This window comes from Herpailurus yagouaroundi, unplaced genomic scaffold (genome assembly GCF_014898765.1).
Source record: "Herpailurus yagouaroundi ecotype Mexico unplaced genomic scaffold, PumYag 205, whole genome shotgun sequence".
Lineage (NCBI taxonomy): Eukaryota > Metazoa > Chordata > Mammalia > Carnivora > Felidae > Herpailurus > Herpailurus yagouaroundi.
In genome coordinates this window covers 13,271,966-13,296,727 of record NW_024412436.1, presented here as the reverse complement: position 1 = coordinate 13,296,727, position 24,762 = coordinate 13,271,966, and the positions used below count along the sequence as shown (strand labels likewise).

Below are 24,762 nucleotides of genomic sequence, written 5' to 3'. Positions count from 1 at the left end.
AGAGGGAGACACAGAATCGGAAACAGGCTCCAGGCTCCGAGCCATCAGCCCAGAGCCCGACGCGGGGCTCGAACTCAAGGACCGCGAGATCGTGACCTGGCTGAAGTCGGACGCTTAACCGACTGCGCCACCCAGGCGCCCTAAGTGTGGTTTTAAACGCAGGGAAGTGTGGGTGCCTAGGGGGTGAGTGAGCGGGGGAACAGAGGCGGGTTCAAATAAGGCTGCCCTTGCCCTCTGGAGAAGGGCCCTGGATGAGATGCTGGTCTGGAGCACCGCCTGGCGGCCTGGTGTGGGGGGAGGGGAGGGGAGGCTGGTTCAGGAGTGGGGTCGGTGACCCAGTGTCTGTCCAGCTTTCTCTGCAACCGGTCAGGAACGAGGCAGTCAGCTGGGCTGTTTTTTCCGCAAATTTCGGTGCGGGATCAGCGAGGGGCCGCCGTCCAGGCTCTGTTCTGGTTCCGCACTTGACAGCGGGGTCGGGGGTGGGGGGACCCCCGCCTCCCTTAGGAGTCCAGACGCGCTTCCCAGCGGAAGGGCTCGCTCGCTTGTCTCTCCTCGCTGGCAGGGGGGAGAGAACAGTGAGTCCTCCCTCCTTCTCCCTTCTAAAAGCGCCTCCCTGCCCACCTCCCCCGTCCCCCAGCCATCAGAGCTTTGGGAGAGAGCCATAAAACACACGCGGTTCTCGGACAAGCTGTTACTGCATTTCCTCCGTCAAGTTCATGGCCGCGAGGCGCTTCAAGTAATAATAAAGGCAGAAGTAACAACTCGCAGTCACAGAGGACTTTGGCTTTCGGGCCCTCCCACCCCTGTTCTCTCCTTGTGCACAGTCCTGCTAACCGAGCACAAGCACTTAGGGGGGAAGGGGCTGGCGGCCCAGAGCTATACTCGTCCCCAGGCCCTGTGTGTCCTCACTCAATCTTTGGAGCCTCACGCCTGGTCCCCTGGTCCCCCAGGCGCTTGGCATCAGGAGCCCAACTCGTCAGGTGACGAAACGAGATTCAGAAACATGCAAGGCGCTCCCTCCCCTCGGTGCCTTTTTTTTTTTTTTTAAATATCTGCAAAGACGCAGATATAAACGAATCAATGGTAAATAAAAGCCACCTGCTCACGGCAGCCCTTCAGGGTCCTCGTCTCCGCTTCCGACCTGGAGCTGGGTCACATCTGAAGAAGGGCTCCGGTCAACAAGGAGTGAGTAACTGAATAATTGCCCCCACTATCCCAAGCCGGCTCCACACTGTCAGCGCAGAGCCCGAAGTGGGGCTCGAACCCACAAATCAAACTGGGACACCGTGGCCTGAGCCAAAGTCAGCCGCTTAACCGACTGAGCCACCCAGGCGCCCCACCCCCCTCTGTATTCTTGTGGCTTAGGGCTTTTCATTTAAGACTGACTGAAAGGGTTCTTCCGGACGTCGACGGAAACATGGACCCTACCAAATACCTTGTCTGCTCTTGATTTTGAACCGCTTTCGAAGCGAACTATCTCATACGCCATCTTCTGTGTCTCGCTTTTTGTTTGTGTTTTTCAAAGACAGCTCTGCTGGGACGTAATTCACCCACCATGCAATTCACCCACGGAGAGAGTACATTTCAGTGGCTTTCGTGGTTCCCAGGCCGCGCGGACCCCACTGAGGTCACCTTAGAGCGGCTCATCCCCTGGGAAGTCAGCTCAGCTCCCTTCTCACTCTCCTTTTTCACCAACCTCACCCCTCCCAGCAACCAGGAATCTGCTCTCTGTCCCGAGCACAGAAAGAACAGGGCTGGCCTACTGGGGCCTTGCCTGTGAATGGAATCAGACGGCAGGTGTTCTTTGGAGACCGGCATCTGTCCCTGAGTGTAATGTTCTGGGAGTTCACCCCTGTGGCCAAGGGTCAGGACGCCGTTCCTCTTCTACCGTAACGCTTCATGGTGTGGACATACTACATTTTGTTTCTCCACTTGTCTGTTGCTGGAGGCTTACCTTTTTTTTTTTTTTTTTAATTTTTTTAATGCTTGTTTATTTTTGAGAGACGGAGCACGAGCGGCGGAGGGGCAGAGAGAGAGAGGGAGACACAGAATCCGAAGCAGCTCCAGGCTCCGAGCGGTCGGCACAGAGCCCGACGCGCGGCTCGAACCCACGAACTGTGAGAACATGACCTGAGCCCAAGTCGGACGCTTCACCGACGGAGCCCCCCAGGCGCCCCGTCCTTGCTTCTTTTCTTGAACGTCTCCCATCTCGTTGCGGCCGTAAGACTGACGCCCAATAATAAACACGAAGAATTCCTTCTGTCTGTCTAGCGCTTAGCGGTCAGCATGACGGACAGAATTCAGTTTGTCTGAACCGTTCCCCGGGACGAGCCACTAAAGGCCCAAGCGCAGAACGGCAGAGGGCGGGCATTTTGCTCTCGGGGGTCTGTGGTGTAGCCCGACGTGGCCTGTGGGCAGCTTTCAAATCCCCCCAACACTCGGCGTCATCTGAGATCATCGTGGGGTTTCTTATTCCACCCCGAGCTAAGCCGGGGTAAGACAGCATACCGCATCGTGTTCCCGGGAGCAAAACGGGGATCCCTGTCCATCCTGCACTTTGAGATGTGGGAACACCCCTAACCAACCTCAGCCCAGACAGGTGCTTGCCTGTGTGAGCTGCACGCGTGGGAGATATTGCGGGTGATCCCGGGGGGCTCCCTGGGGGAAGCATGAGCCCCGGGTAGGCAGGAAAAGCACTGTCAGGGAGGAGAGAGCAGCCCAGTTCAGGCTCGGGGCTGCCGAGTAGTGGGGCCGGGGCCTCGGTGCCTCCATCGGTGCTGTGGGCCCGACCCGGATGCGGAGCCAGCTCTACAGGAGAGGAGGGCTCTTCCTTCTTTGCCTGCAGGGGGGAGTTTTTGCTGAGAGATGGGTAGCAAGTGACTTTCTCTTCCGTGGTAAGAACCAGTTTACAGAGATAGAGGGCAAGCCCTCAGGAGTGTAGTTCTGATGACCTTGGGAGCTGCTGGTGGGCTTCCAGAAGTTTCTGGGAGCTGCCAGTGGGCTGCTGCAGGAGGAGCCCTGCCTCGCCTCCCTGCCACCTGCCCTGGCCCCTTGGCTTCCTCCTCTCTAGTTAACCGGGCCCCAGACACACGATGATAGCAACCGCGGGAGAGCCTCCGTGGGGCCCCGGCCCTCGGGCCCGGACGCGCCCCTGCCCTGCGTCAGGTGTGTTCCCACCGCTGCGTCCCACCGCTGCGTCAGGTGTGTTCGCAGGGAGCATTCCCACCGGCCTCCAGGTGGCCCGGGGCCTTCGCTGCCGGGCCCTCTGCGAAATGTAACGGCCGCAGCCCGCCAGCAGCCGGCCCGTGTGGCTCCCACAGCTGCCACGCTGCAAGAATCAGCTGTCCCAGAACCTGATCATGGGTCGGAGTTGCCATTCCAGCTTTAACCTTACACAGTTTAACTGATATGACGTAAACTGGTAAAAACCTGAGTGCAAAAACTATTGGGAAAGTGAATGTAAATGCCTTGGGAGGATTCCAGGGCTCTGAAGGCAGATGGCCTCACGAGCGTCTCTGCGCCTCCCTTCGCTGGAGAGGCGTCGCACGTGGAAACCCCGGGGTAAAAGGCAACAGAGCTTCCCCTGAGAGAGAGGGTCAAGTCCAGACGGCAGACCTGCAGGCACAGAAAGGCCCGGACTGCACACTGCGAGACTGGAACAACGGTTACGTCATTTCCACAAACGTAAAACGCTTGAGACGCATCATTTTCTGTGATTTCTCTCTGCTCCGGTGAGCGCACACCGGGGTTGGCTGTGCTGGCGAAGAGGGCTCGGGCTGGCCGCGGACACGGGTGGGGACACGGCGCCCCCTGCCCACATGGCCGCAGCTGGGGGACACGGCGGCCCGTGGAAGCCCGTGGAACCCGTGGCGCTTGGGCCTCGTCTGAGCGGGTCCGCCCTGGGCTGTGGTGTTACCACCGCGGGGACCACCCCTCTCGCGGAGCCCTGTTCCTTTTCTTCCTGGTCCCTGGGGCCGGGTCCGCTCCGCTCAGGCCTGAGCAGCGCCCAAGCAGGGACGGGAGCTGTGTTTTGCTCCGCCGCGTTTCCGTAGTGCCTGGCACATAGTAGGTGCTCAACTAATGGTGGCCCATGAATGAATGAGTGAAAGGGTCTTGTGAACACTAGAGAGGTTACCAGTGTGTGTGTGTGTGTGTGTGTGTGTGTGTGTGTGTGTGGTATCGGCACGTAAAGTACCCACGAGGTCTCTGACTTCAGAAAGCTCACATTAAGGGGCACCTGGGTGGCTCAGTCGGTTGGGCGTCCGACGTCCGACTTCGGCTCAGGTCACAATCTCACCGTCCATGAGTTCGAGCCCCACGTCGGGCTCTGTGCTGACAGCTGGAGCCTGGAGCCTGCTTCGGATTCTGTGTCTCCCTCTCTCTGCCCCTCCCCTGCTCACGCTCTGTCTTTCTCTCTCTCTTTCAAAAATAAATAAATGTTAAAACGCACTTTTGTAAAAATGCCATGCAATTTACAGTTAAAAATTTTTCTGAACTTACAGTGATTATCGTCAGGCCGAGTCATGTCAGGTCAGTGGATGCTTGTGCCCGCACGTGCGTGTGTGTGTGTGCAGTGGGCGTGCAGTTCCTGCACGGGCTTTGGCTTCCTCCGATGAAGTAAGCTTCTAGATGTCAGAGACTTGGCCCTCAGCACCTGCAGCTTGGTCACCCCCCGGGAGCCTGGCTCATCCCTAAAACGGACATAATATAATTATGGCGAGGCCATGCCGGGAGGGTGTCTGTGGGTGGTCTGAATAACGGCCCCCAAAGAATCGGACCATGATCCCCGAAACTTGTCACTTCTGCCGTGTTTGGGAAAAGGATCTTTGCGAACGTGAATACGTTAGATGTCTCGGGATGGGGAGACGAACTTGAGCTAGCCCCGGTGGGCCCTGAATGCGATCGCACGTGTCCTCCTAGGAGGCAGGGCGGGGAGGCCCGACCACGTGCTAAGGAGCAGCCCGGGTCGCGTTGGAGGGGAAGCTTCGGGGACGCGCGTGGTGTGGCCGCGAGCCGCGTTCTCCCCAGAGCCCCTGGAGGGAGCGCGGCCCTGCCCACACTTGGAGTTTGCTCCAGATTACTGATCCTGGACGTGTGGCCTCCAGCACCGTGAAAGGACAACATCTGCGTGGTTTTAAGCCTGCGGGAGCGGACACGCTACGCGCACCACGCCGCGTGGCTCCCGGGCACTGCGAGCTGAGGGACCCATCCGCTTGCTTTGTGACTTTGGGGGAGCTCGTTCATCTCCCGCTGGGCTTGCTTTTTCACCGGTAAAACGGGTACGTCAGCACCTAGAACAGCGCCCATCTCCGAGGATCGTGGTGGGAAGGGGGGGCGGGGGCAGAACTTCCTTCCGGACCCTGGGGCCATTTGGGGCCCATCGGTCCTTGTTGTCGGGGGCGTGGCTGTGCTCCCCTGGCCTTTACATCCGCTCAACCGACAGGGACTATTTTTTTTTTTTTTTTAATTTTATCTAAATCCAAGCTGGTTAACATATCGTGTACCGATGGTTTCAGGAGTAGAATTCAGCGATTCATCACCGACATACGACACCCAGGGCTCCTCCCAACAAGTGTCCTCCTTCATGCCCTTCCCCCACCCACCTCCCTCCAGAAACCCTCAGTTGGTTCTCTGTATTTTTTTCCTCTAATTTAAAAAAAAAAATCTCTATTTTTGAGAGACAGAGAGATAGCGCGAGCAGGGGAGGAACGGAGGGAGAGGAAGACCCAGAATCCGAAGCAGGGCTCGAACCCACGAACCGCGAGATCGTGACCTGAGCGGAAGGCGGACGCTTTGCTGACTGAGCCACCCGGGCGCCCCTGTTCTCTGTACTTAAGAGTCTCTTACGGTTTGCCTCCCTCTCTGGTTTGATCTTATTTTTCCTTCCTGTCCCCTACGTTCATCTGTCTTGTTTCTTCAAACACGCCCTACCCCCTCCCAGCTCCGTGACCCCCGGCACAAGGGGGTTAGCGTAAGGATTGCACAGGACGATCCAGGCCGAGCATTTACAACAGAGTCTGTCCTACTCTCAGCTTCAGTTATAATCATCGCCGTCGTTAACTGCTGTTTGCTGTCTATGGACGGGATGGGCAGCCGGGAGCCAGAATGTGAGCACTGCTTGGGCAGGTGGCCAGACGGCCTCGCGTCTCGGCGGCTTCTCAGGGCGCCGGCCAGGGCACCGCACACGTGACTGTGGTCACCGCGTTGTAGAAGGAGTCCCGCCACAGGCGGGATCTGCCCACGGCGTCGTCGTCCCGGTGGGTCGCCCCAGACGGAGAGGCACGGCGTCACACTCTGTAAGATACTGCGTGGCCGGAGGGCGGCTCTGTCCCCAGGTGCGCTGGGGACGCGGGGGCACTGGGTGCTCGAAGCCAGACACGGGGACCGAGGAAGCCAAGACCCCCCGTTTGACAGTAAGGACAAGGGCGCTCGCTACGGACCTTCCGACGGGTGCCAACCAGGCGACGCGCGAGCTGGGAGCCGATGCTGTGAGGTCTGGGGGGGAGGGAGGCACACGGCCTCCTCTTGAAGACGCCCTACGAGTCCCTCCAGCTGCTCCCCGCCCTTCCCACTGTCCAGGCTGTGGTCACCAGGCCACCCCGGGAGCTATGAGGCTCTGGCAACGGAGGTTTCGCTGAGAGCACTGCTAGAAACGCAGAGTAAATCTGGGAGTCGGTTTCCGGAAGAAGGGAGAATGCGTGTTGGGCGAGCAGCGCTGGTCACGAGGGAGTCGGGTGAAATTTCCCAGGAGGAGGAAGCTGCCACTGCCACACCCTGGGGTTTCCCCAGAAGGGACCTGACGCCCAGGGCTGCAAGCCAAGGAGGTAGGTCTAGTCGATCGTTGGGAAGGGGGGAAGGGGGGAGAGCAGGCTTTCCAGCGGCCGCGATACTCCTCCAGCTCACCTTCGGACTCAGTTTCCCCAGCTGGCCTCCAGCCGCACCCCGATTAATATCCCGTCCGTGTCCGTCCACAGCACTTGTATCGTTTTAACCCTAACCCCGAAATAGCCGTAACTTGAACCCAACCCTGACGCTAACCCCGCTTTAGGATGAGCCCCGACCTTACCCCCACACTGACCCTGACTTCCACTGCAACACCACCCCACCCGAATTCTTGGCCTGAACCCTAAGCCCCACCTAAGGGAACCTGCCCCTGAACCCAGTCACCACTGTAGCCTTGTGATGGGTCCTTCTCAGAAACAGAGCCAAGTGGTTGTGCCCACACAAAAGCGTGTCGAAGGAGTTGGCTCACCTGGTTGCAGAGATCCGGCAGGAGCCGATGCTGCAGGTCTGGCGTGAGGGCCGCCGCTGCAGAATCCCCTCTTGCTCAGGGGAGGTCCGTCTTTTGTTGTATGTAGGCCTTCAACTGCTTGGACGAGGCCCACCCACATCGTGGAGGACAATCTGCTTTACTCAAAATCACAGAGGGGTTACCAGCCGGCTGGGGGGGCGGTGGTTGGGCAGCAGAACCACAGTAGGCGCGGTGTCTGCTCAGCCCCTGGCCCACCAGGCGTGTGGCGGCCGGTGGTGTTTGCTGTACAAGGAGAACGTTCACAATACAGCGTCACCTTCCCGTTGACTCTAAGTGCGACCGTAGTGAATTGCGCTGAGTTCTACCTTCACTGGCTCGGGTTTAGTGGCTTTTGAATTCATCTTCTAAGTGTATGTAAATCACCCTTTCTGGTCCCAGATCCAGGAATTTGTGTAAGAGGACGGTGGGGTGTTCCCGGAGGACTGCGATTTCTGGAGGGGGACTTTGTTCCAGCTCCTGCCGGCATCGGCTCACTGGCATGGGCCCCGCGGAAGATTCGAGCGGGGGACGAAGCATTGAGACCGTTCGGGGGAACGAGGAACACTTCTTAGCGAGCAGAGGAGAAGCGATAGAAGGTCCTGATGCTGGACGGTCCAGCCGTGCGCTTTGGACACGTGCGGCCGGCTGGGGTTGGAATCGCAGGACGGCGAGCAGGAGAGCCGTGGTTACCAGGCTGGGGATGGGGGCGGGGGACTTGGGGGGGGGGGGACGAGAGCAGCGCCCAAGCGACACCCCACCCTCCTCTGCCTCAGTGTGGACGCATCCGAAAGGTCGTCCCCGCGTGCTCTGTGAGAAAGGGCAGCTTTCCAGTGTGACTCCAGGCCCCGCGGGAAACGGGGTGCATCCTGCGGGAATCTTGAGGGGCCCCAATGAGTCAGAGGCAGGGAAAGCTCCTGACTAGGGTAGTGAGACCCCCCCAGGCGTCGCTGAGAAGCCATTCCCAGCCCTGGGCCTGAAGCTGGAGGAGGAGGAAACGGTAGATGAGCATCTGGTTAGAGCCGGAGTGGTCTGTGAGGCATTGTTGGCTACTGCTACGGTCCTGGCGGGAGGGATGTAGGCCCGCCAGGACCACCCGTAGGAGGAAGCAGGAAGACATTCCCAGACCCCTCGCTCCTCCTACCACCGGTGTGCTGGAACCCGCTCCCACTGGCTCACGAGGGCCGAAGAGCGTGTCTCCGACCCCAAATTCAAGCTGGTCTCTGAAACCTCTCCGGGTGGAGTATTTACTCCCCAGAAGTGGGCCGATGCTACCCATCAGGTTGCTTCTCCCTGGCCGGCTGGCGGATACACTCTTACTAGCACACCGCTGCCCCCCCACCCCCCAACTCTGGCATCTCTCTCTTTTTTTATTAGTGTTTATTTATTTTTGAGGCGGGGAGGGGCAGAGAGACAGGGACAGGGGATCCGAAGCGGGCTCTGCGCTGACAGCAGCGAGCCGGACGCAGGGCTCGAGCTCCTGAGCCGCGAGGTCATGACCTGAGCCCAAACCAACTGAGCCACCCCGGTGTCCCCTGGCACCTCTTCTTTCTGCCTCATCCGACTGGGAGTCAGAGGAAAGGAGCTCGGGTGAAGGAATCACTTACGGGTCGGCCCCCGGGGGCACAGGACAGGGCTCGGAGGGAGGAGAAAGAGTGGACGGTCGGGGGGGGGGGGAGAGGAGCAGCTGGCGGGGGACAGCCGGCACGCGCACCTGTCACGCTTCACCCGTCCAGCCTGCTTTGTTTCACGGACCCCATCATCACCCGCGTGTGGATCTTAGGGTCTGTCTCTCGCCCCAGAGTGGAAGCTTCCCGGGAGAAGGGGCTTCATTTCCTCCTCTTAACCTGCCTCCGGCAGGTGCACGGCTCGCAAACTGGTGCCGAATGACCGAGTACCAGGCCGAACTGGAGTGGCTTCAGAGAAGCGGGAAGGACAGGGTCCTTTCACACCGTGGGTGGAGCACCCAGAGAGAAGCGTCTAGCGGGCAGCTGCAAACAGGTCGGGGCTGAAGACGCAACTTGGTGCTGACACTGAGGACGCCAGGCTGCTGGGGACCGCGGGGGTGGGGGGACCACGGAGGGGACGAGCGTCAGGGCCAGCCTCTCGAGATTCCTGTACTCAGAGCGAGGAGGGCCGGGGAGGAGGAGCCAGGGAGCACACGGGCAAGGTCAAGGCGGTGGTGGGTTCAGCAGCCGGATTCCAGTGAGCTGGGGGCTGATGGGACCGCTTGGGAAATGAGGCAAAATGCTACCACGGGGATGAACCCTGAAAACTCCCTGGGTGTGAAAGAAGCTGGTGACGGGACACCGGTCCCCGCGTCTGTTGCCTGAGTCTGTTGATACGAGACGTCCGGAAAAGGCAGATCAGTGCAGACAGAAAGTGGGTTGGTGGCTGCCGGGCACCGAGAGTGTGCAGAGCAATGGGCGGCGATGTCGGGGTGCAGGGAATCCTCGTGGGGGTGATGGACGTGATCTCCGGTTGGCTGTGGTTGCACAGCTCTGTGAATATGCTGGAAGCCAATGAACGGTACGCGTTCGACGGGTGAATCGTGTCGTAGGTGCCTCACCTCTCAATAAAGCGGTTCTGGAAACACTTATTCGGAAATATTTCTCCTTACAGATGCGGGCCGCGTCTTTCGTCTCCTCTGAGGCATCATCGATCGCCAGAAGCATCGCCGTTTCAGGTGCCACGGAGAAAGCGGCCTACCAAACACGTTAGGGCGCGAGGCTTTTTGGTTCTTAGCCCACGGATCGTGAGATGCAGCCCGATTTCCGAGAGGTTACGTGTTACAAATGCGTCTCTGAGAACCAGGAGGACACAGAGCATCCGTATGTGGCCGTGGAGAAGGCAGGTGTGGGCACAGGCCGTGAACGAGACGAGTCTAACAGAACGAACCCCCGTACTTCCCACAGCACAGCGGCGCCCTCTGTGGATCCCTCCCCTCCCCCTGCTGTGACGTCATCGTGGTTTTTTCTTCTTTCTTTTTTTTTTTTAACCTAGTATAACATCCTCCGGGCTCGTCCATGTTGTAGCAGGTGTCCGAATTTCCTTCCTTTTTATTTTTATTTTTATTTTCTTTTATTTTATTTTTAACGTTTATTCATTTTTGAGACAGAGAGAGACACAGCATGAATGGGGGAGGGTCAGAGAGAGAGGGAGACACAGAATCCGAAACAGGCTCCAGGCTCTGAGCCATCAGCCCAGAGCCCGACGCGGGGCTCGAACTCACAGACCGCGAGATCGTGACCTGGCTGAAGTCGGACGCTTAACCGACTGCGCCACCCAGGCGCCCCCCCCTTCCTTTTTAAAGTCGAACAATCTAGGGACCTCCTGAGCCACCCAGCTGTCCCTCTGTACCTCTAAATGACACATTGTTTACTTTGGCAAGTTTTTAACCTTTATTTCAAGAAGTCGTTTAGGTATCTGGGGGTGCAGGCCTGGGGGAACCAGTTCCCAGCAGGTGCACGCTCGAAGGGGACTCGTGGCTCGTGGGAGAGGCTTACTGGGCATACTGACCCGGATGGAGGGGCAGGGAGGCCTTCTGAGGACGTAACTTATGAAGTTTGACAGTGAAGAAGTGCCACATGTGACGGCCGTGTGGAGGGCACGCAGGTTCGAGAGAAGGCTTTAGAAAAAAATTTTTTTTAATGTTTGTTTATTTTTGAGAGAGAGAGAGACAGAGCTCGAGCAGGGGAAGGGCCAGAGAGAGAGGGAGACCCAGAATCCAAAGCAGGCTCTGGGCTCTGAGCTGTCAGCACAGAGCCTGATGCGGGGCTTGAACTCACAGACCGTGGGATCATGACCTGAGCCGAAGTCCGGTGCTTGACCGACTGAACCACCCAGGCGCCCCTGACAGAAGGCTTTTTTGGGAAGAAGAACTCAGTCCAAAAATAGGGCGCAAGGGGAGAGGGAAGGGTTGCAGACACCTGGCCCGCAGGGCGAGTTCCAGCACTGCAGGGGGGTGGGGTGCGAGTCCCGGAGCAGGGTGTCTCCAGGATCCCCATGCTTCTCTGCTCCGCAGTCCCCCTGGCAGGGCCTGGGAAAGACAGGGCGGACAGCAGGGAGGGGGCCCTCAGGGCAGAGAGCAGGGGTGCAGAGCAGTGGCAAGGGCAGTCAGGACGGAAAGCAGGGGAGGGGGCCCTCAGGGCAGAGGGCAGGGGTGGGGGCGCTCAGGACGCAGAGCACGGGTGGAGAGCAGGGGCTGGGCGCTCAGGGCGCAGAGCAGTGGGGAGAGCAGGGGTGGAGGCGCTAAGGGCGGAGAGCAGGGGGCAGGGGCGCCCAGGGCGCAGAGCAGGGGTGGAGAGCAGGAGCGGGGGCGCCGGGGGGGGGGGGGGGGGGGGGGGGGGGGGGGCGGGGGGGGGGGGGGAGACCAAGGGCGCAGAGCAGGGGCGGGGGCGCCCGCAGCCTCGGGCTCTCACCGCCCCCCCCCTCCCAGCACGAAGAGGAACCGCTCCGCCCACCCCTCAATCTGTCGCCTGGTCACCCTCTGCCGCGTTCTATTGATAGGCGCCCGAGCGGTTCCGCCTCAGCACAGAGCCAGGTGGAGTCTATGAAAAGCCTCCTGCAGGCAGACGGCGGGGGCTGCAAGCGGGAGGGGCTCAGGCTTGCAGCCGCCCCCACCCCTGCCCTTTCCTTTGACCTCCTCCCCTCCAGGGCCGGTGAAGCCCGCAGAAACAACACCAGAGGTACTCCGCCGCCCCTCGGAGATGTCCCATGTCCCCCCCCCCCCGCAGGGAGGGCCGGAAGACGCCTCCAGGGTCCTCGCAGGGAAGAGCTTTGGAGGGCAGTGACCCCAGGGAAGGTTCTGGAGGCTGTTTGGAGGCCGCACCCACCCCTCAGTGAGGACACCTGCGCCTCTAGGGAGAGGTTCCCTCCCGGTCCAGCCAGGGTGCAGGGACCGGCAGGGGGTCACTTCTGTCCCTTTGCCCCGGGGACCGTGGACGGGCAGACGACAGCGGTGGGACTTCTCTGGGCTCCTTTACAGCTGGGCGTCTCGTCCTTCGTGTATGCTTTGGCGTATCCGTTGTAACTGCCGCCATCCCTCCCCCGCCCCGCACCCCAGGTAACAACGGCAGCCAGTGCGGTCACTGTCAAAGGCAGGTGGCCCGAGCCCAGGGGCCCCGGATCTGGGGTTCCCATCACAGAAGGTGACTCAAGCCTTTTTCTGTTCAGGGGAGACAGAGGCCCAGGGCAGCCGGCTCCCCTGCTCTGTCCACCAAGCACGGGCTGTGCCTCTGTCCACCTCCCTGGCTCTCCCTCTGCCAGCTGGGTAGGTGACAGGGCTCATCTGGGGAGCGGGGGGGTGGGGGGGAGATGGGGCAGCCTCCCTGGGGTGCTTCCGGGTCTGTGTTCGTGGAGAGTGTGGGGTCCACGCAGGAGGCATGGCAGACTGCCAGGCCAGGTTCCCAAGCCCCAGAGGTGGAGGCGGGAGGGACCCCTGTGCAGGGCATGGTGTGCAGCCTGAGGGCGGCCCCCCGGGCTGATGCCATCAGACCCACACGTGTGTGTGTGTGTGTGTGTGTGTGTGTGTGTGTGTGTGTGTGTGTGTTTTCCACTGCATTCCTTGCCAGGATGGAAAAACTGGGAGATTTCAGTAAAAAAAAAAAAAAAGTCCCAAAGTGCAGCCTCCTTGACAAACAGAAAGATCTGGCATCACGGGGTCCACTTGACTGAAGGACAGAAGCTGTTGGGGTGGGGGCCTGAGCCACGCCTGCGCCTCTAGCAGTCAGGGTGTGATAAGAGCTGGACCCCCGGTCCCAATGGCCCGTCCTCTGGGCTGCTGTCCTGGGCTGATAAACGAGCCCGCGTGGCTCCCCAGCACCAGATGCTTCTAGATACATTTTAATCTCACTTCCGCCACTTGGCAATGCCCCTCATCTCACCCTCTGCCTCCTCCTGTCACTTCCCAGCGAGCAGCTGCCTTTGTGATCTGGCTTTTGGGAGGGCAGAAGAGCCCCCTGAGCAAGGCCAACCCCAGCGGCCAAGGATGAAGCAGGGGACAGGATGGGCGGGGAGCTTGCTGGGCTCCCCGATGCTTTGTCCCCTCGGGAAGCTCTAGAGGGAAAGCCTTGATGGGATCTCAGGTGGCCTTGCCTGCTTGACTTGGGCAAGGCATTTGAGGATGGTCTCAAGTCCTTTCAGCCACACCGAAAAAATGTGGGCCGGCGGATAGCGGCATTGAGTGGATCTGTACATGTAGAGAGACCACACCCAGTCAGTTGTGGTCATTGGACGGACGTCAGCGTGGGTCATCAAGAGGGCCAGTGCTCTCCAGAAGGAAAATGGAAAATATGTTTTTGCTGTGCATTTATGGGACAAACCCCACGGTGCTGAGATTAAGAGCCTGGAGATGAGCAGACACAGGTTTAAATACCGGCTCTGCCGCTCGTTAGCTGTGTGACTGCAGGCAGATCGCTGGCGCTGTCCAGAGGTCTAGTTTCCTCATCTATAAAGAAGGTATAGCAGCGATACTGTCTTGTCGGGTTGCTGTCTCGTGAGGATTACACGGTCTAATCACAGGAGGGCACTCAGTAAACATCCCCGATGGTGACATCAGGCAGCATTGCTGTGGGAGGACGGGGACAGAACACTGAGCGGCAAGGTGTGGTGTTGTTACCCAGTGAAAATGTCGTGTACCTGCCTCACTGCTACAAACACTACACTCTGTCTGTCATCCACCTGGGACAGAGCCGGGCGGCAGGTGGAGGATCACAGGGTCTCGCCCCCCCCCCCTTGGACACTCGGGGACTGTGTTAGTGTTTTGGCTTCACGTATTAAGAGGGACACGTGGGACATTTTGCCTACAAAGAGAAGCGTTCTTTCCCCCTTGCGTCCCAGCCTCCAAGCGCCTGGCACATAGCTAATGCTCAATAAATGTTGAGCCCTGGAGAAGAAAGAGGCTTGGTGGGGGGTGTGGGGGGGCGGGTGACAGTTCACGGTGACTTGGAAGCCTGTGCTAATGGTGGTGAGAGCAGGAGGGCCTCCCCGTGTAGCCAGCCTTCCCCCCCCCCCCCCCGAGGAGATCCCATGGTCCTTATTATAGTTATCGAAGTACTGTGTGTACAGAGTCAAGATCAAGTACTTACAAAAGCTTATAATGGTCACAGTGGATCCTGCCCTTTCCTGTCCCACTCCCCAGAGGCAGCTGTAGTTGCACAACGGCCTCCCCTGGAGATATTTGCAGTAGGAAAGGGCTGGGAATGGCTTCCCCAGCGGCGGGAAAACAATGAAGAATCTCTTTATGAACCAATGTAAAAATGATCTCGGCATCTATTAAGTGCAAAAAAATGAGGGGCAGATGAGTCCGCCTGGCATTTGCTATCAGTAATCAAAACAGGGGGACAAAAGATGTCTGTGTGTCCCAGTGTCCCAGAGTGCTGGGGGGAAGTCCCGGCCGACCACGACAAGCGCTGGCAGAGGCCTGAGGGGAGTGAGCGGATAGAATTTAGGGTGACCCCACTGATCCCGGTCTGCTGGCGTTCACCCCCCCTTGAGTGTGGCAAAGGCGATGGGGGGTTACTGCCACTTACTGTTGGATGAGGCTCCTTCTTAGCAGGACCAGAGGCCGTCCCCGTGGGCTTGACAGAGGCCGCGGCCGAGGTGGAGAAGCCCATGCGGCAGGGAACCGTGGTGGCTTTTGGGGACTCTCTGTAGCCCGTAGGTCTGACGGCAGTAAGGAGCTGGGACTCTCAGTCACGCAACCACAGGGAGATGCTTCTGCTGACAACCCGAGCGAGTCTGGAAGAAGATTCTTCCTAGGTCGAGCCTGCGGATGAGGACACAGCCCGGCTGCTTTGGTCTGGGCCCGAATGGGGCTGCAGACGGCCCACGCTCAGCCCCCTGACCCAGCGAAACTGTGAGATGATGAATATCTGTTAGCCCGTGGCTGTCTGCTCACCTTTCAGAGAAGCTCTGTGAAGCCACCGCAGGCTCTGAATGCGTGGGGGCTGCTGGTCTTCCGGGATCTTTCTCTCCGGGGGCACTTCAACTACCAGAGAGGAGAAGCCTCTATCTGCCTGCCCGGGGACAGGGTGCCTTGGCAGGAGCGGAGGACGGGAATCGGAAATCCACCATGAAGTTTCAGCACTGCATTCCTGAACCTTCCTCCCCTCCACGCTCGGCCTGGGATCCCCAAGCTCCTCCAGAGACCAAGCTTTGGGCTTCTCGCCCCGGTGCGTGGCAGGGGAGGGACTCTGGGGTCCAGCTCGAGCTTCCACACGAGCCCCCCACCCCCTTTTTCCACCCCACACCCGACCACTGCTCTCTGCACCTGTTGCCTCCCCGTCCCGAGTGTGTCTGGTTTTCTGCAGGCAAATGGGTTTGCTTCTCATCTGGAACCTGCCTCGCCGGAGCTTCAGTTTACAGCCCCCTCTGCCAACTTTCTTTCTCCATCTGCTTTCCGTCTTCTGTAAACTTTGTTGAAATCTCCTGTCTATAATTATCGCATCTCATTTTCTCCTAGGCTTTGGGTTTACTTTCAAAGAATGCATTTGCTTTCCTCTTGGTGGGGGGGGGATTTGGAGGAAGAGAGGACAAGGACCTGTAGACGCGTCTTGTGCTACCGGCTGGGGCTCCGGGGCCTCTCCGGCATCCCCTGAGGGCTCCGAGCAGGGGCTGAGCTCAGACAGCTCTGGGGGGGGAGGGGGAAGGAGGAGTGGGCAGCCCATAGGCACCCCGCCGTCCCAGGGAGGTGGACATCTGGGACAACAGGCACATGCGGTTGACCTTGGGGAACTTTGTCTTCCGGGAGTGGGGTTTGGCTCAATGACTGGGGTCTGAGTTTTGGGGAAGGTAAGATACCTAGTCCCAGGGCATGGCTCAGATGGGGATACCGAGGCAGACTGTGGCAAGACGGTTCTGGGGACTGAGTTACAGAAAGAGGGAGGGCCAAGGGGACGAGCCGAGTGTCCTGGAATCTGAGCTGGAATACCCGCAAGGCGGACAGTCAGGGCCCCTGTGACAGCGGGGGGCGGGACTGATTCTCACGCAAGGGCCCGGAGGTGACGTCAGGTGAACACAAGACCTGGAGGCAAGGAATACCGGAGAGTCTCTTCCACCAACAGGGCTTGAACTCAAATTGTGCCCCCCCCCCCCCGCCTCCCCCAGGACCTTTCCTGGGGCAGGGACTGGCTTTGACCCCTCATCGGCTCTCGAGGGAGACACACACCGTCGTCTGCTGGGAACCAGACACGCGTGCTGGTTACTGACCGTCTGGATGAGCTGGGCGGGGGTGGGGGTGGGGGGGAGAACGAGCCTCTGCCGAGCAGGTGCGTTGCAGACATTATCTCCTTTCATCTCGCCATCGGCCCTCAAGGCGGGTCTTCCCCATCAAGCAGACGACGAACCAAGGCTCAGAGAGGCTGACCGGGTCGGCCAGGATCACACAGCTGGTAAGCGGCAGACCCAGAGCCAAGTCAGGCCCGCCTCAGTCTCTCCCCACGTCACCTGCCACCTCGCTGCCTCCCGAGGAGTGACTCGTGCTCCTTCGTGGCAGGAGTGGGGTCCCATGCCTTGACTGCCAGGCTCCTGTGCAAACACCGAGGCTGTCGCTGAAGCCGAACAAGGCTGGAATGAACCTATGGGCGTGCCTGTCACCTGACGCAGCACACGCGGAAGCCCCGGGTGCCAGACAAGCCTGATGTCTGCCTCTCCCAGCACACGGCCCTGGGGGCAGGATATGCCCTGTGGAGCCAGCAATGGGATTTCATTTGCAAGCCTGCTCTAAGTCTGCGGTGTTCATTGGGTCTGGGGCATCGCGAGCCCTGACGAAGCGTCTGTTATCCGGGAAGGGCTGGTCCCGCCGGTCTGTGTGGATGTGTCCCGGGTCCTGAACCCGAGTCCGTCCCCGGCTGCTGCCTGGGCCCACCTTGCAGGGGTCTGAGCTCAGACTCGGAAGGAGATTCCAGCAGAAGGGAAAATGTATGGAGACAGAGAGGTCACGCGCTAGACGTAGAAGTAAAACATAACAGGCACACGAGTGCGGACGGACTCAGCCCAAGCAGAGGCCCCTGGAGACAGCGGCCCCTGACCGAGTTCATCCGACCCTCCCGCCACCCCCCTGCAGGAGTTTTTATCCGCAGTTTACAGAGGAGAAAGTGGGGCGACTCACCAGACCATACGGGGCTGGAGAGGAGACAAGGTGGGTCCCGATGGCTTGGTCAGGGCCCAGCCCCCCAGCCTCTGGCTCTCAGCCTCCTTGGGCCTCGCTCAGCCTTCTAAGGCAGCGGGGAGGGAACCCCAAGCCCCACCTCGTCGCGATGCTTTGGTGGTAGGGAAGGGGACCCTGGGTTTAAACCCTGCTGAGCCCCCTGGCGGCCCTGAGAGCAGTGAAGCTGTCTGGGTGGGCACAGCAGGGAGGAAGGCTCAGAGAGAAGGGGCGAGAGGGGTCGTGCCTGGGCCCCACTGGATTCTGCGGGACACCCTGCCCTCTGGAGCTGTCTCTGACTTGTTTGATTCCAACTGTAATAAAAACGCCACTGAACCGCACGCAGCGCAGGGGAGGCCCGGGAGGGTGGAGGCTACGGGCTGAGTTGTCCTCAACGGGCTCCGGTGCCCACGGTCAGAGCGCGGGGACGGGAGCCCCGTGCAGACACAGCGGGGGCTCGGGGGCAGGAGAGGGACCGGCACTGACCTTTTCCTCAGTCAAGCCTCCACAGAACTGCTTCTCCCGGGTCGGCCCTGGGCCTCCACCCACCCCGTGTCAGGGCCCGCGGGCCGCACACCAGGACCCCGGGAAACAGGCCGCAGGCTCCCTTATGCTACTGGCGTCGTTAGACTGGAATCCCAGCTCCGGGCCCCCTCCTAAGCCTCTAACCACATCGTCCTTATTCTTCCAGCCTCTGTCTTTGAGGCTCATCTCCCGCTCTGGCCTCACCTCGCTCCGCTCCACTCAGGGCCAACTCTCCAGCGTTGACTTCCCGAGCTTCTGGTCCCTTCTGGGCCACGGTGGCCCCCCGGCCCTGGGCCCTTCCTCCAGCCAGCCTGATTCACCAGGGTCCCGCGGGGGTCCGGGCAGGCTTGGGTGTTGCCCTACCGGGGGGGGGGTGCTCCTGAGAGGTCGGGGTGATGGGCCGAGGAGGCAAGCATCAGGACAGCGGATCCTTGCCCACGGTGGGAACGGGTTTCAGCATTTTATCCACAGGCACAGCCGCACAGTGCAAACCAGCTGGTCAGCAGCCCCGGCTGGTCCCGCCGAATGACGGTTGGATAGAAAAACGGGTCTCGATCGTAGGGGCTCGAGCTCACACACTGTGAGATCACGACCTGTGCGGAAATCGAGGGTCAGCCGCTTAACCGCCTGAGCCCCCCAGGCGCCCCCTGTTTGCTCTTGCTGAGAGGAGGTGGGGGGGAACGGAGGGGAGAGGTAGCGGTCAAGACCTCAGGCTCTGACATCGCACTGTCCTGGTTTGACAGCTGGCTGCGTCACGGGCTGTGTGACCTTGGGAAAGTTGCTTACCCCCTCTGAGCCTTGGTTGCCTCATCGGGTACACAAGGCTAAACACGCTTCTCACTGGGGATCCGTGAGGTCGGTATGTTGGAAGTCTGTAAAGCACCTGGCATACAGTAAGTGCTCAATTAATGGCGACTCAATTAATTAAAGTGCTCAATTAGGCACTGGAGCCTAATATTATTCTAAGTAACTTCGCTCTGATGGTCCAAGCTGCCTCTCACCCTTCCGGACGGTCAGGCCTCCGGGGATCAGGGCAGGGTGGGTCCAGCCCGGAGGACCAGCCCCCTGCTAGAGGCTTCCTTTTTAAGTACAGCCAGACGCTCGCGGCACTAAACGGGGTCTGTTTCAGGGGCCGCTTGTATTAGAGCGGGTAGATCCGGGCTGCCTTCTTTCAGAGCTTTGCAGGCGTGTGTACTGAAACAGACCACCAATCTGTCTTCGCATCTACCCTCCGATCCTTTGTTCCACCAGACATCACGACTCCAGCTCCGATCCCGGCCGAAACTGATGACGAACGATCTGTCCTGCCTGGAAGTTTTCACCTCAGCCCCGCGGCGCGGTTCTCACGCACAAGCCCGAGAGGCCGCTGGTGACCATAACAAGCAGTTAGAGTTCTCATACCTTTGAAATGGAGATAACTGCTCGATTTTCTCTTCTGAAAAAATTTTTAATGGTTATTCATTTTTTGAGAGCGAGAGAGAGAGAGAGAGAGAGATAATAAGTGGGGGAGGGGTAGAGAGAGAGAGAGAGAGAATCCCAAGTAGGCTCTGCACTGTCAGCTTAGAGCCCGATGTGTGGTTCGAACTCACAAACCTTAAGACTGTGACTTGAACCAAAGGGGGCCATTTAACCAACTGAGCCGCCCAGACGCCCCTTGATTTCTAATGCTGGTAATTTGTAGATCAGGATTTGTATACACTGCCTGACGCTGATGCCGCAGCAGACCCCATCCCTTTAGGGACGCCTGTGTCAGGCGTGCACGCCCACCTGTGACCTGTGCTCACGCTCGGTCCCGGGTGGGCGGCAGGTGCTGGAAGGCGGGCGAGACGCCCAGATGCGCGGAGCCCGTATGTTTCGCACATTAGGCGTGGAAAGAGACCAGGCTGCATTTGCTTCTTGTCAAGCACTAAAGCTTAATTGGGCCAGAAATACTCCCCAGTTCCTGCTTCTGGAAGACAGATCTCGACTGTCGCGGAGCATCTGTGGTCCCCGGAAGGGACTAGGGGAGTTCTGTGGGCTGGAGGCTTTGAGAAAGAGATGTTTTCCCCGCTCCGCGCCAATTGTGTGCGTGGCGTTTGCTTTTCTTTGAACCTCTGTGTCTGGAACGTGGGCCCTGGGGCTGACGTCCTGAATGCGCGGGGGAAGCGTGCCCACTGAACCCTGGTCCCACAGGGTGAGAGCCAAGGGGGACTCCGAGCGGGGTGGGGCGGCTCAGGGAAGGCCTCCAGAGGCAGGCGGGGGGACTCTGGAGAGCTGACGACCTTGGAAGAAAGGGGGTGCAGGCAGGGGAAGCTGGGGTGCTCAGGCGTGGAGGCAGCACATTCACCCGCTCCCTTCTTTGGAGGGTGCCTGGTGCACGTGCGGCAGCCAACAGGGCAGATCGGCTCCCGCCCCTGCCGTCGGGGAGGGGGAGGCGGAGGAGGGCATCGAGCAAAGGCAGGCTTTGATGATCTCTGCTCCTGGATGTGCGCGGGCGGAGCCCACGGGCAGAACAAGTGCAGCGGGCGTGGAGGGCACCGCCAGGCCAGCCAGGTGTCTGGGGGAGCAGGGAAGGCGGCTGGCTGGGGAGGGCCGTGCGGGCACCCCCGGGGGCAGGGAGGAGGTCGCGGCACGTCCGGGCCAGGCCCTCTGCCCTGCGAAGGGATCCGTTACCTTATTCCACCCAACCCCCCAACCAGCCCAGAGGTGCGTGGAGAGGGGCCGTGACTCACTCCAGGTCTCCACACAGGTGCTCCTGCCTGGGAATGGGGGTGGGGGGGTGGGCACGGCTCGCTGGAAGGTTGGCCTTCCCGAGGGAGGTGGGCAGAGAGGGAGGGCAGGTCCCGGGGCCTTGGGAACGTTCTCGGGGGGGCTTTGCATTTCCGGGCGAGCCCCCGCCCAAGTGACCAGAGACACCTTCCCGGGTTCCCCCACCCCTTTCTGTGTCCCCTCCTCAGTTCCAGCCCCTTCTCTCGCCAAAGCCCCTTCTTCATGTCTCCCCGCCCCCCAACCGGGCAGGCTGTGAGGCTGGGGTGAGTCTGCAGGTGTAAGCTGGGGACTCTCACAGGGCTGGCGAGCTGAGGGGCCCAAAGCTACCAGGGTCTTAAAAGGCCAATTAATGCCACTGGGGCCACAGCCAGGCCCCCACTGGCCTTTCACTGTCCCCTGGGGCCATCCTTCAATCCGCATGGAAGTCTGAAAGCATCTCCGTAGAGACGTCAGGAGTGTGTCCGTCATTTGTCTGTGAGCTGGCCCGCCAGTCATGATGAGGCTCGGGTGTCTTCTCATCAGGACAACCAAACAGCCACACGTGAGCATCAGAGGGGTCTTTGGAGCTGCGTCTGTTTCGTGGCCTGTCCCTAACCATCCTCCCCCCCCCCCCAGCACGGCCCGGCCGCGGCTCACACAGCACCCGGACCCCAGCTTGCTGGGAGTCCCCTCCGCCCCCCCCCCAGCCCCCAACCCGCGCACAGCAGCTCTCCCTTTAATTAGCAGCTCTGGAACGAATTAAAGCGTCTCCATGGAGTGAAGACGCCGAGGTGTCTCAGAATGATCCTGAGCAGGCTGTAAGAGATTGGGGGGGAGGGTTCCGCGGAGGCTGGGGCAAGGTCACCCCTCTGTCCCCAAGAAGAGGACCTCGCTGGCCCGTGCAGGCAGCTGGGGTGCAGGGGGCGGGGGAGAGACGGCAGGATGCGGTTCCTAAGTGGGCTTTCGTTCACATGGCAAGCAGCTCCTGACACCCACCCTGCTGTTGTGCGGGAGGGACAGTGTAAAGCCCTCCTCAGAGGAGGGTATCAGCCCTGCACGGGGAGCGGGGGTGGGGCTGGGGGTGCGGGGGGGAGGAGAGGAAGGACCTCGGGGGACAGGAGTGTCACTTGGGCCAGCCCACCGGTCCCTCCTTTCCTCCCTGGTTCAGCCCCAGCAGTGAGCTCAAGATACGCTGCTTCCTGACCCGCTCCCGCCCCAGGCAAAGCCCGGACCAGGAAGGTTCTCGAAGGGGACAGCAGGGTCTTTCGCACAGAAGTGGGGATGGGGATAAAAAGGTCAGGACGGTGAAAGAAGAGGGCGTGTGAGACCGACATGCTACCTCCCCTGACTCCGACACGCACCTTCACGCAGACACGTGCACGTGTGTAAGTGCACACACACACACCAGCAACGTGAGCGTGCGTGCACACACACGCATGACCACACACACGCACGCGTGCACGCACACACACGCAAGCACGCACGCGTGCACACACAAGCGCGCGCACAAGCACACACAGCACGCACACGAGTGTGCGTGCACGCAGCATGCATGCACACGCACATGCACATGAGTGTGCACACGCACGCAGCATGAACATGAGTGTGCACACACAGCATGCACACGCACACATGGCACGCACACGAGTGTGCACGCACGCAGCGGGCACACACAAAGCACACTCACACGCGCGCACAGCATGCACATGCACACATATGCACATAAGTGCACGTGCACACAGCGTGCACACTCGTGTGCACGCACACACAAGCACATGGCACACGCATGCCCATACACGTGCACGCACGCATGGCACACACGCACAGGAGCATGCACTGCGCACAAGCTCATTGCACATGAGCGTGCACACCCACACCCACACACGTGTGCAGGCACGCACGCGTACACACACACATACACGCACGCACATTCTCAGATACAGATGGCAGACGGGAGGAGTGAGAAAAGAGAGGGAGATGGGCGGATGGAGGGCCGTGTGACAGGAACCCCGCTCCCTAACCATCAGTCAAGCTGGAGCAACCAAGCAGCGGGTGGCCCCTTATCACTGCTTTTGAAATAGGCCTGCAGTTGGCAAGCATGCGCCTGGGGGGCGGGGGTGTCTTTGGTGCTGGCCGTCCTGCCCAGCGCTGGGCGACACAGATCTGCCTTTAGGCCCCTTTGCAGTCTCCCGGCGAGAACCATCGGTATTCAGGCCACCCCCTCCGTGGGCTCCCCCTGTGCCCGGGCCTCTGGGGCTGCGCGGTCGTGTCCCGGGTGGGGGGATGCCTAGAGCTTAGCCCCACTTTGGGCGTCACTGCAGGGAACCCCCCCCCCCCACCAAACCTGGATCCAGACCCTGGAACCCGCCCCCTGTTCCTGAGCTCAGGGCCCCCTTGTAACCTGAGTCGGTGATGATGTGTTTATGACTCGTGTCACGGTCCCGTGGAGGGAGGCTCTCCTCACTCTTACCAGCCCCTTGTTTTGTCCCTAGCCCCCTGGGTCTCCCTGTTCCCTGAGGCCTGAGACCACGTGGCCGTCCCCAAGGATGTCCGACTGTTGCCTTAGCTCCTGACGCCAGCCCTGTGCCTAGATCACGTGCCACCTGTTTGCGGTGACATTTTCTTCAGCTCCCCGGGGTGACCACCGGGCCACACCTGAGCTGGCTCTTGCCACTCCCTCCCAATTAAATGCCGCTTGCTTCGCATCGGAGCCCCAGCCCGGGGTCTGACGGTGATGACGGCAGCGAGGACACCACGCCACTTACTCCTGTACGTACGTTGCTTCTCTTTGCTTATGAGAAAACAGGAGCCAGAAAGAAAGGGACAGGATTGTGAGGAATCCCTGTGTATCCATCACCCAAGTCACGGCCCATCTTGTTCGCTCGGTTCCGCCCGCTTTCGCTGGCGTTCATTTGTTTGCTGGAGAATTTTGAAGCCGATCCTAGAGGCCGTGACGTTTGGGTCAGAACGAATCTGGGTCATTTTGAACTGGTTTGATATGTTCGCGTGTAAGACGCAGCCGTCGGGTCACTGTCGCGCCTAGCGCGTGTTAACTTCATGACCTGTACCGGATGGTCTTTAACCAGCTTGGTTTGTCCAATCGGCGCCCCCTGAGGCCTGCATATTCGCTCATCGGTTGTCTCCTTGGACCCCTCCATTCCTTTCCCTCCCCCACTTAGAGACCCCTGGCCGTCTGCCCCGTAGAATGCTCTGTCTTCCGGACTGCGATGAATGCCGCCTTATGATGTCAGGTGACTTATTCCTCCCTGTTCCATATTTTCCGTAAGCTGTTATTCAAGCAGAGGTGTGTGAAGGCTGGAGAACCACCGGGGACAGACCTCCTGGAGGAAGAGGAATTTTATCACTGACGTCGCTCGGGGCGGCCGGTGCCCGGTGATAATAAAAAGCAAACTGACTTTGTGTTGGTTTTATTATTGGTTTAAAATTCTCTGTCGCCTGCACACGGGTGGACCCCTGCCTCCCCCGACCCCCTCCTTGGCCACTGGGTCCCAGTTGCATTTTTCAGGCAAGAAGATTCTTACGGGTCGTGTTGTATGCTCTTGACCTCGTCCGGCACCAGGCGCGGGGTCTGGTTTGTCTTGTCAGGTGGGTTCAGGTCGTACCAGCGAGATGGGCTTAGCAGCTCAGATCCATGATTTCCTTAGAGGTTGCAGACTTGTGATTTTTCCAGGCTATCATTTCTTCTGATTTGTTGTCTGACGATCACCTTTTACAAAGAAGGATCTCTCTCCTTTTAGTCAGTATCCAGAGTAAGGGGTTCTGCCCTAGCCTTGAATATTGACCAGTGGCTTTTATTGTTTTTAGTAACCTTTATTTTATCTTTTTAGAGAGTGTGTGTGAGAGACAGAGAGAGGCAGAATCTTAAGCGGGCTCCATGCTCAGCCCAGATGTGGTGCTTGATCCCATGACACTGGGATCACGATCTAGGATGAAATCAAGAGTCAGATGTTCAACTGAGTGAACCACCGAGGTGCCCCTTTTTGGTAACATTACGGCACACAGATTTCTATCGGTGCGATGCCTCCAATCTACTGCCATTACTATTCTTTTGTGT

General features: G+C 59.6%; 2 long non-coding RNA genes across 3 annotated transcripts in view; both read left to right on the top strand.

Moving 5' to 3' along the window:
- The window catches only part of LOC121015147 (uncharacterized), an 18,211-nt gene extending 16,166 nt beyond the window's left edge, over positions 1–2,045 (top strand). The window contains exon 3 of the long non-coding RNA XR_005783660.1: positions 2,004–2,045. This is a non-coding gene — a long non-coding RNA (uncharacterized LOC121015147). The remainder of the gene's footprint in view (positions 1–2,003) is intronic.
- An 18,239-nt stretch (positions 2,046–20,284) lies between these two features.
- Positions 20,285–24,103, top strand: LOC121014990 (uncharacterized). 2 transcript variants are annotated; one of them, XR_005783556.1, is made up of 2 exons: positions 20,285–20,492; positions 23,180–24,103. It is a non-coding gene; the product is annotated as an uncharacterized LOC121014990 (long non-coding RNA). The 2 variants fall into 2 exon arrangements; XR_005783555.1 differs by lacking the exon at positions 20,285–20,492 and adding an exon at positions 21,830–21,982.
- The last annotated feature ends 659 nt before the right edge of the window (positions 24,104–24,762 follow it).